We start from the raw sequence: 12,407 nt of genomic DNA on the forward strand, positions 1-12,407 counted from the left end.
TCCCCAAAACCATCCCGAAATGACCCCCAAATGACCCGGATGGAGTCCCCACAACCATCCCGAAATGACCCCCAATGGGCCCGAGGGAGTCCCCAAAAAGATCCCGGAATGACGCCCAAATGACCCGCATATGACCCCGAGGGAGTCCCAAAAAGGTCACGGAATGACCCCGGGAGGACCCGAGGTACTCCCCTAAACCATGCCAAAATGACCTCCAAAAGACCAAAGCCATCCCGAAATGACCCCAAAACCCTAGGAGGATCGCGAGGGAGCCCCTGGAATGGACCTCGGGAGGATCCTCAGGGTGTCCCAGAAATTACCTCTAAACGGCCCCCAAGAAACCCCGCGAATACCCCCAAAATCATCTCAATATTACACTAAGAAACTTCAGAACTACACGTGAATTGGTTACGAATATGTGTATATTTTCAGAGCATCTCGATGGTTTTTTTTTTTTATTTTTGAATAACTGAATAAAAACTAAAATTTTATTGTTATTCCATATTTTGTAAACAATGAATAATAACTCAACTCTTTATTCAAAATTTGTAAAAATAAGAATGATAACCGCCCATTCTTATTTTTACAAAAAAATCAATTAGAATATTTTGAATAACGAGAAAATGTTATTCATTATTCAAGAAATGCTTGAATAAAAAAGACCATGTTATTCATCACTCATGTTTTCTTGAATAATGAATAAAAATTTATTTTTTATTTTTTCGTCAATGGTTATTCAAATTTGTTGATAACGCCCATCCCTGATTCAAACTAGCATCCACTTGTAACACTGGTACTTTTTTCGTTCACTATTGTATCGTCTTATTCATGACTACTTCTATGTAGTAAGATACTTATGAGATCAGCCCACTGAAAACATACCAACTCTAACCTCTGTTTATAACTAAATAATAGTATAATTATATAATAAATAATATACAAAAACGCAAGTTTACTCGTTTGTGTAAAAGGCTCTTTCATTTTCACAGTCAATTGTTTCAAATAGTACTGAAGTATAGTACTGAAGTATATATTTAGGCCGTTGTTCATTTAAAAGTTCCTCTAGCAGTAGCATAGTTCGAATTTTAAATGTGCGTAAATTCTCGTGAGAAAGGCTTCTTACGTCGGGAAGTAAGCTCATTAGAAACATTTTTTTTTTTGGATCTTCCGAAGTTGTATTTCCCTTTTTTGTTTTAAGGTAATTTAGCACCGCCACATCGACTTCGTCTCGGGCAGTTTTCTTTCTCTTCTTGGCACTAAATGTTGTTTCAAAATTGCTTTCTTTGGCTGGGTGTGATTCTAGGTCTTCGTGGAGGCACAATCGCTGTAGTTTTCGTCAACAGTTGATCCATTATCAATTTCATTCAAATATTGTTCTTCTATTTCTGATATTATAACGTTGCTGGTATTCTCAGATGCACTGGTTTTACATATGGAAGAACGAATTGGATAATGTCGTGCAAATAGTAAGGCCTCTTCGCTTCAGTAGAAGATCCGCTAGGGGATACTTTGGCACTGCAAGGAAAAGTGTAATAAATTTAGATCTATTTATACATATTCCTCGTTTTTATTTATAAAAAGAAATCCAAAATATAAACACCTGACCAATTCATTTCCACACCAATTGCTGGCAAGGCCCTTTCTATAATATCTTTCTTCGAATATTCTGCTAAATTATTTTTGTATAGGCAAGGATAATTCTCAACCAATTGAACAAATTTAGTCGGGTCGACCATTTTATATTTTTTTATATGAAATAAATTCAATATATATTTATAGCAACAGAAGCACAGCACACAAGTTTGCAAACGAAAAATTGTAAATAAACATCTACTTCTTGCTATTTTCTAGGCGTATTTACGCCTAGCGACGAACATTGCTGTACTCCTAGCTACATAAAAATTTCATGCTTTGTCGCTTTCATACAGCTGACGCCACGTATGCAGCTCTCCATTCAAATATATGTGTTCGGCATTAAAGCGTACAAATTTCGCCTGCAGCGTCTAATACGCGTAGCCTCGTGTGCACCTTGCCTAAATATAATGTATAGAAATTTATTCAAATAATACAATATTCTAAATAAATAGTACATATAATGCTTTAAATAAATGTTTATATATAAATATGTATATATAATTATAAAAAAATATTGGAAATTAAATTTTTTTGGTTGTTATTTTATTCATGTGGCTGCAAAGAGGATAAATACAATAAGAGCCGTCACTCGTTATTTTTTAGGCATTTACTCGATGTATACTGAGAGGTAGTCGCTACTTTTTTTTTGGGCGAGATGTTTATAAATGTCTTCTATACATTTTCGTGGGGTATTTGTGTTTATTTTTCCGACTGTATTTAATTAACCTACTTAATTCCCTTTCCAAAAATCACAGTTGCACAAGGGGCCGACACGGCATGGATAAATGCGAGACAATTAAAAACGTCCCTCTCAGAAAACATTCGGCATCAATTTTTTAAATTTCCAGCGAAATACTCGCCACAAAATAACTAGTGACGGCTCTTATTGTATTTATCCTCTTTGGTGGCTGATCCAGGTAAAGTAAATCGTCAGGTAAATTTCAAGTAATACGCCGGCTATAGAAATGGTAAAACCGCAGTAAAATTTATTGTCAAAAGACTCGAAAATGTAGAGTGAAATGACCGAAGAAATGGCCGTCATTTGACGAGCAGTGTGACGTGTGTGAGCAGAACAGTGCTATGCTCACATCCTATAAGTGAGAGCGGAATGCACGATCACATTAATAGGAACGAAACGGAAAATTTCGTCACAAAAGTTCATCACGCCCATGCAAACCTGACCATGAATATAAAGGATATGACGATTCGAATGAAAAATTCTGAAAATGAAATATCATCTTGACAATTTTATCTTTCCTACAATGTATCGTTCTCTCTCACACCTGTTATGTTCATAGGGCTGGTCCTTGTTGCGTCCAAAAAATTGTCTGCGAGTCCGCAATTTATAATTGAGCATATCCCAGAAAAAACTGTGCCCGTAAATTGGCTAGTAAAACGACTAAAACCTGTGTCGATGGAACACGTAAAACGTTCAGTAATATTTGTACAGGGCGTCGGGAACTTTTGTGACCAGTACATTCCGTCGTACCTATTTATGTGTTTGTCCATACTGCTCACACATATACGGTATTAGGTTATCGAAATGTAAACAAACCATAGTGCTGTACTGTTCTTACAGTCACGTTAACTGTTAAAAGTCCCTCATTTTTTAAGTTATATACCTGTAACTTTACGAGTATTTTTACAGTATTTTTACGTTAATATGGCCGCCTTTTGACTAGTATTACGACAGTTTTTTTACTTGGATTATATCTGAAACTGCTATATCAATACCAAAGAGGATAAATATAATAAGAGCCGTCACTCGTTATTTTGTGGCGAGTATTTCGCAGGAAATTTAAAAAATTGGTGCCGAATGTTTTCTGAGAGGGACGATTTTAATTGTCTCGCATTTATCCATGCCGTGTCGGCCCCTTGTGCAACTGTGATTTTTGGAAAGAGAATTAAGTAGGTTAATTAAATACAGTCGGAAAAATAAACACAAATACCCTACGAAAATGTATAGAAGACATTTATAAACATCTCGCCCAAAAAAAAAAGTAGCGACTACCTCTCAGTATACATCGAATAAATGCATAAAAAAAACGAGTGACGGCTTTTACTGTATTTATCCTCTTCGTCAATACAACATTTCTTTAATTCAAACAAAGAGGATAAATACAATATGAGCCGTCACTCGTTATTTTTTAGGCATAAACAGCTAACTCCGGTTTTGACGCCTCGCGAAACCTAACATTGTCATCGACCAAATCATCGGCGTCTTTATTTACAACATGGACGCGCCAATTCGGTCAATTTGAATTACATTTAAAAACAGCCATACAATGCATGCAACCACTATCATCGGTACAACATTACTTACCTAGCGCTGTAGCAGCACGTATGGAACCCAATATGCAAGACAACCCTGGTTGACCTATGACATATTCTACATACCTTAATGTTGTACGTGTACATGTGCAATCGGCAAATGATATACATGAGACTCTAATTAGTGCTACACAGAATATTTCACAGGCTGACTGATAAATAAGCAATAAGCTGTATTATCGTAAAATTTATTCGTAGAGCGCTTGAAATAACAGATTTCACTGCTAACATTTAATTATAAGAGACAATCGCTGTATTTTTATTTATTTCTTTTTACATGTGGCTCTCCTGCGCAAAGATAAATTTATTACAGTCCGTGGAGAGAATATCCCACCACCTTTTACATCATTTGAACAACAACAACAACAATCTCCCGGAAGGTTTTGGGGAGTGTTATCGATGGTGACGGTCCTTTGCCGGATATAGATCCGATACGTTTTGGTAACAATGCACCATTAAGGTACTAGCCCGACCATTTCGGGAACGATTAATATGATCACATTAAACCATCTAAGCCATCCCGCTCACCCCCTAGTTCCACGAGGAACTTGGGGTCGCCAGAGCCTCGCCTGCTAAATATGCGTGTGATACAATTATATTTGTAACAGGATTCCTATCACGTAGACGAGGTTGACAATTGGGTTGGGGAAGTTCTGAAGCTATAAAGCTTTGTCGCTTATCAACACCTTGAGTCCCTCGTTTACTTTGGTGTACAAACATGTTTTGATTGTTCTGTGATAGGACTGAGCTACATTACATTGAACGAGTCACGGCGACGTTACTGATCAGCTTAACGCCATACAAGTAGTTGGCAAAAGAAACGGCATATACGATCAGAAGGCACTCGAAGACGATGCCTCAAAACTAATAACCAAAGCAATAATTATCATTTCACTGACACAAATTTTATAGTTTTTGCTTCCGGAGTTGGACACAATCTTTTCATAATATTACTTAATAATTTAAGGTAAAAGTCTAGTTGAGGGGTGGACTGCTAATACGTTACCAAAAATATCGAGAGAGGTATCAAACAACGCATCTTGACATCAGTATTAATAATCCGGTAGAAAATAAAAATTTTAACTCGTTCAAAAGATATTAACGAAAAACCGAAAAAGGCCCGCGGGTCCCTCCGAAACCGGGGGTGTATCCGTAGTATTTTTGCTCAAAACATCTTTCTGTCGAAGGCCGACCGCGCTTAAAAAAATTACCCTGGGTGGGTCCAACACCGGTTTGGAGACCAAAACTATATCCGCGCAAACACTTCTGTTCACCATTTTTTTTTGGTGGGTACAACAACATTACAAGAGCCAGATAAAAATCGCCAACTTCAATTGCAAATATCTCCGAACAGAGGTAAAAATAATCGGATTATTGTTCTCGAGATTAATACGCGTTTTTTAACTTCTCTCTCGATATTTTTTGACACGTATTAGCACTCGACCCCTCAACTAGACTTTTACCCAATTTAAGATTCGACATTTTTTTCAATTTATATTTTGACTTACCAGCAACAACATAATCATGTTTAATTGTACGCCGCACAATCATTATAGCATCATGGAACAAAGCTAAGCTCAGTCTCTTCCAAAAATTGTTCGGCACCGCCACGTGAAATCAATGTACATGTTCCAGCATTAACGCAACCTTTAAATAATTGTAAACTATGAAAATAAAATCAATGTCAAACCCACTATCAAACCTTGAAAAATGTTGAAACGTTCACCACCAACTTGACGTTCTTCAAAGTAATCACATTGACCCAAAACACTTGAATTAATATCATTAGCTGTAGTCTTAACAGCACCACCACAAGCTTTCATTGTACGTTTCAAATCTTCTTCTGGTACACGAACAGTACAGAACATATCACAATCTGCAAAATACTGTGTAGCAACATCACCAATTGGTAGTTTAGATAACACAACATTGGAGCCTTACGTAAAATCAATGTACATGTTCTAGCATTAACGCAACTTTTAAATAATTATAAACTATGAAAATAAAATCAATGTCAAACCCACTATCAAACCTTGAAAAATGTTGAAACGTTCACCACCAACTTGACGTTCTTCAAAGTAATCACATTGACCCAAAACACTTGAATTAATATCATTAGCTGTAGTCTTAACAGCACCACCACAAGCTTTCATTGTACGTTTCAAATCTTCTTCTGGTACACGAACAGTACAGAACATATCACAATCTGCAAAATACTGTGTAGCAACATCACCAATTGGTAGTTTAGATAACACAACATTGGCGCCTTACTTATCTAATTTATTGTCCAGAATACGCCATTCAGCATCAACAATTTTCTGATTCTCTTGAACATTATCAACACGTACTTCAGCATTATCACGCTCAGCCTTAAATTCCAATTCTATATTTAATAATGCGAATTTATATTTTTTGTATGACGTCGGGTCCATCGAAGAAAAGTACAGCGGCCACAACCATTTTAGAAAAGGAATATTTTTGTTGATGAATAAGTTTGGAGGACATTGCTGTGGCAGCGCATTTTTCCTATAAAGCACGTTGTTGTTCCTTTGATTGGCGCTTCGACATGTACAGCCATGTCATATTTTGGTAATGCATAATTGTAATGCTATCGAGGACCCATCTTACTGGATCCGACAAAATTGTTCTGATCGCACACACAGAGCTGCTAAGTGCTCTCACTCACCTTTAATTATTCTTCTAGAGATTAATAAAATAAATTGTTTTTAGGCAATAGTAGTAAACACGTACTTTTAATTTATAATCTTTTGTTTAAACACTCGGTTTCTCTTTTTAGTTCTTATTACACTTGTCGTTTTCTATAAACTAGGTTCTGGCGTATAAAACTTTGTTTTAGACAATTTTTAGTCTTTCCTTGTGTTCTTAGAGAATGTACTTTTAGTTATAAATTTTTTTCACTAAACTTTTCTCTTACACTTTTATTTTTCGCGTACCGATGCATCTGCCGGTTCACTTCAAACTAAAATCTAAGGCCGAGCTTCTCTTCCAATTTGCGTCGTGCTCCTCTTGATTTTCCCTACAAATTGGCCGGACGGGACCTACATGTTTTATGCCGACTCCGAACGGCATCTGCAAGGCAGATGAGTTTTCACTGAGAGCTTTTCATGGCAGAAATACACCCGGAGCGCTTGCCAAACACTGCCGAGGGGCGACCCCGCTTAGAAAAAATTTCTTCTAATTTAAAAACCTTATTTCTAAAATTTTGATGTTGCTTTGCCCGGGGTGCGAACCCAGGGCATACGGTGTGGTAGGCGGAGCACGCTACCATCACACCACGGTGGCCGCCACTAAGCTACGTAAGGGAAAAAAGGTGCCTAGCCGCAGAGTTGCGTTAGCGGCAGTTTTTAGTTTGAAGTGAACCGGCAGATGCATCGGTACGCGAAAAATAAAAGTGTAAGAGAAAAGTTTAGTGAAAAAAATTTATAACTAAAAGTACATTCTCTAAGAACACAAGGAAAGACTAAAAATTGTCTAAAACAAAGTTTTATACGCCAGAACCTAGTTTATAGAAAACGACAAGTGTAATAAGAACTAAAAAGAGAAACCAAGTGTTTAAACAAAAGATTATAAATTAAAAGTACGTTTTTACTACTATTGCCTAAAAACAATTTATTTTATTAATCTCTAGAAGAATATATTAAAGGTGAGTGAGAGCACTTAGCAGCTCTGTGTGTGCGATCAGAACAATTTTGTCGGATCCAGTAAGATGGGTCCTCGATAGCATTACAATTATGCATGACCAAAATATGACATGGCTGTACATGTCGAAGCGCCAATCAAAGGAACAACAGCGTGCTTTATAGGAAAAATGCGCTGCCACAGCAATGTCCTCCAAACTTATTCATCAACAAAAATATTCCTTTTCTAAAATGGTTGTGGCCGCTGTACTTTTCTTCGATGGACCCGACGTCATACAAAAAATATAAATTCGCATTATTAAATATAGAATTGGAATTCAAGGCTGAGCGTGATAATGCTGAAGTACGTGTTGATAATATTCAAGAGAATCAGAAAATTGTTGATGCTGAATGGCGTATTCTGGACAATAAATTAGCTAAGTAAGGCGCCAATGTTGTGTTATCTAAATTACCAATTGGTGATGTTGCTACACAGTATTTTGCAGATTGTGATATGTTCTGTACTGTTCGTGTACCAGAAGAAGATTTGAAACGTACAATGAAAGCTTGTGGTGGTGCTGTTAAGACTACAGCTAATGATATTAATTCAAGTGTTTTGGGTCAATGTGATTACTTTGAAGAACGTCAAGTTGGTGGTGAACGTTTCAACATTTTTCAAGGTTTGATAGTGGGTTTGACATTGATTTTATTTTCATAGTTTATAATTATTTAAAAGTTGCGTTAATGCTAGAACATGTACATTGATTTTACGTAAGGCTCCAATGTTGTGTTATCTAAACTACCAATTGGTGATGTTGCTACACAGTATTTTGCAGATTGTGATATGTTCTTTGCTGTTCGTGTACCAGAATAAGATTTGAAACGTACAATGAAAGCTTGTGGTGGTGGTGTTAAGACTACAGCTAATGATATTAATTCAAGTGTTTTGGGTCAATGTGATTACTTTGAAGAACGTCAAGTGGGTGGTGAACATTTCACCATTTTCCAAGGTTTGATAGTGGGTTTGACATTGATTTTATTTTCATAGTTTACAATTATTTAAAGGTTGCGTTAATGCTGGAACATGTACATTGATTTCACGTGGCGGTGCCGAACAATTTTTGGAAGAGACTGAGCTTAGCTTTGTTCCATGATGCTATAATGATTGTGGCGGTGCCGAACTATTTTTGGAAGAGACTGAGCTTAGCTTTGTTCCATGATGCTATAATGATTGTGGCGGTGCCGAACAATTTTTGGAAGAGACTGAGCTTAGCTTTGTTCCATGATGCTATAATGATTGTGCGGCGTACAATTAAACATGATTATGTTGTTGCTGGTAAGTCAAAATATAAATTGAAAAAAATGTCGAATCTTAAATTGGGTAAAAGTCTAGTTGAGGGGTCGAGTGCTAATACGTGTCAAAAAATATCGAGAGAGAAGTTAAAAAATGCGTATTAATCTCGAGAACAATAATCTGATTATTTTTACCTCTGTTCGGAGATATTTGCAATTGAAGTTGGCGATTTTTATCTGGCTCTTGTAATGTTGTTGTACCCACCAAAAAAAAATGGTGAACAGAAGTGTTTGCGCGGATATAGTTTTGGTCTCCAAACCGGTGTTGGACCCACCCAGGGTAATTTTTTTAAGCGCGGTCGGCCTTCGACAGAAAGATGTTTTGAGCAAAAATACTACGGATACACCCCCGGTTTCGGAGGGACCCGCGGGCCTTTTTCGGTTTTTCGTTAATATCTTTTGAACGAGTTAAAATTTTTATTTTCTACCGGATTATTAATACTGATGTCAAGATGCGTTGTTTGATACCTCTCTCAATATTTTTGGTAACGTATTAGCAGTCCACCCCTCAACTAGACTTTTACCTTAAATTATTAAGTAATATTATGAAAAGATTGTGTCCAACTCCGGAAGCAAAAACTATAAAATTTGTGTCAGTGAAATGATAATTATTGCTTTGGTTATTAGTTTTGAGGCATCGTCTTCGAGTGCCTTCTGATCGTATATGCCGTTTCTTTTGCCAACTACTTGTAAGGCGTTAAGCTGATCAGTAACGTCGCCGTGACTCGTTCAATGTAATGTAGCTCAGTCCTATCACAGAACAATCAAAACATGTTTGTACACCAAAGTAAATGAGGGACTCAAGGGGTTGATAAGCGACAAAGCTTTATAGCTTCAGAACTTCCCCAACCCAATTGTCAACCTCGTCTACGTGATAGGAATCCTGTTACAAATATAATTGTATCACACGCATATTTAGCAGGCGAGGCTCTGGCGACCCCAAGTTCCTCGTGGAACTAGGGGGTGGGCGGGATGGCTTAGATGGTTTAATGTGATCATATTAATCGTTCCCGAAATGGTCGGGCTAGTACCTTAATGGTGCATTGTTACCAAAACGTATCGGATCTATATCCGGCAAAGGACCGTCACCATCGATAACACTCCCCAAAACCTTCCGGGAGATTGTTGTTGTTGTTGTTCAAGTGATGTAAAAGGTGGTGGGATATTCTTTCCACGGACTGTAATAAATTTATCTTTGCGCAGGAGAGCCACATGTCAAAAGAAATAAATACAAATACAGCGATTGTCTCTTATAATTAAATGTTAGCAGTGAAATCTGTTATTTCAAGCGCTCTACGAATAAATTTTTCGATAATACAGCTTATTGCTTATTTATCAGTCAGCCTGTGAAATATTCTGTGTAGCACTAATTAGAGTCTCATATATATCATTTGCCGATTGCACATGTACACGTACAACATTAAGGTATGTAGAATATGTCATAGGTCAACCAGGGTTGTCTTGCATATTGGGTTCCATATGTACTGCTACAGCGCTAGGTAAGTAATGTTGTACCGATGATAGTGGTTGCATGCATTGTATGGCTGTTTTTAAATGTAATTCAAATTGACCGAATTGGCGCGTCCATGTTGTAAATAAGGACGCCGATGATTTGGTCGATGACAATGTTAGGTTTCGCGAGGCGTCAAAACCGGAGTTCGCTGTTTATGCCTAAAAAATAACGAGTGACGGCTCATATTGTATTTATCCTCTTTGTTTGAATTAAAGAAATGTTGTATTGACAAAGAGGATAAATACAGTAAAAGCCGTCACTCGTTTTTTTTTTATGCATTTACTCGATGTATACTGAGAGGTAGTCGCTACTTTTTTTTTGGGCGAGATGTTTATATATGTCTTCTATACATTTTCGTGGGGTATTTAGAAAGGAAAGAAGAATTTGGTAAGATTAGTAATTAATCTTGCCACATTCTCCTTTGGGATTTAGTAATTTGTTGTAATGTTTTGAATGAACGGTGTTAACCCGGAATTCGTTCATTCAGAACAGTAAATAGAAATTTTGTTTCAAATGAACCGGTTTTTCTATTCTTAGTAGGATCTAAGTTAGTAAATTTATATTTACATTTTCATAAAATTTCTTTTCTTTAGCCTTCATTGGCGGATTCTTAAAATACACTTGTATATTTATATCTAAAGATTATTTAATAACTTTTATAGGAATAAGTACAGACTAAATTTAGTTAATTTTTTGTACTCTATTGTTATGTACAATTTTTTCGTTTTCTTTACTTATCTCACAAATTGTTACATTTGGTCCATCAATATTCTTTACGATGTACGGACCTTGATATATATTTTTATGTTTGTTTTAGGCTCTGTTTCTACTAAAACTCTATCATTAATTTTAATTTCTAAAGGCTTAGCCGTTTTATCGTATAAATCTTTATTTCTAATCTTATGCTTATTAATCAAATTTTTTGCCATTTTATGCGATGCTTGCATTTTAAACTTAAGCTCTTTCGCGTAATTTTCTACGTTATAGATCGGATCAATTTTCTCTTTTTGCAATTCGTGTGGCATTGTAGTTTTTCTGCCAAATATTAATTCAAACGGAATAGCTTTATTATCAAAAACCGAACTACTTGTAGTATTGTGTAAAAATGTAAAGTATTTAAATATGTATCCCAATCTGAATACGTTTCGTTTAGATATGCACGCAAGTATTCGTTAAAGACTCTATGATTTCTTTCAACAGTACGAACAGTTTCGTGGTGGTAAGCTGTTGAGAAATCATGATCAAACTTTAAAAGTTTTGTCAATTCAGAGAATAATCGGATCTAGTAGCTTTCATTGTACCATATGTTAATATAAAGGTTTCAAAAATAGCACAAGCAATAGTTTTTGCTGATTTATCTGGTACAGCTACTCTTACCAGGTATTTAAAAAAATCACAAATCATATTAACAGCGAACTTGTTACCATATTTTGATTCCGGAAGTGGACCTATAGTATCGACAATTACTATGTCAAAGGGTTTACAGGGTGTTGGAGTCAACACAAGATTTTCTTTTGTTTTTGGTTTTACTTTATTTAAAAGGCATTTATTGCAATTTTTGACAAACTTAGCTATGTCACGAGTCATATTTTTCCAATAGTATTTTGTTCTTAATTTGGAATATAATCGTTTTTTACCGCAATGACCGCCTAACAAAGGGTTCTCATGATAAATTGTCATAAGTTTTTGTTTTTGCTCTGTTTCTGTTACAGTTTCTACAGGGTCTGTTAGTGTTATTTGTAATGATTTTAAAATTTTATTACCGCTGATTATAAAATTTGTAACTGAAAATTCTTTGAAAAATATATCATTTTTTGGCCATTCTAACTGCTTAATATTGTGACTGCCGGCTGCCTTTTCAAGCCTCGAAAATAACTCATTTAAATTTTTTTTTCCGTTAGCATTCACAAAATTAAGTAAGTTTAGTTTTTTATGTT

General features: G+C 36.0%; 1 pseudogene; it reads left to right on the forward strand.

Moving 5' to 3' along the window:
- The window catches only part of LOC137248576 (T-complex protein 1 subunit eta-like), a 184,889-nt pseudogene extending 174,676 nt beyond the window's left edge, over positions 1-10,213 (forward strand).
- The last annotated feature ends 2,194 nt before the right edge of the window (positions 10,214-12,407 follow it).

Source organism: Eurosta solidaginis, chromosome 4 (assembly GCF_040869045.1).
Source record: "Eurosta solidaginis isolate ZX-2024a chromosome 4, ASM4086904v1, whole genome shotgun sequence".
Lineage (NCBI taxonomy): Eukaryota > Metazoa > Arthropoda > Insecta > Diptera > Tephritidae > Eurosta > Eurosta solidaginis.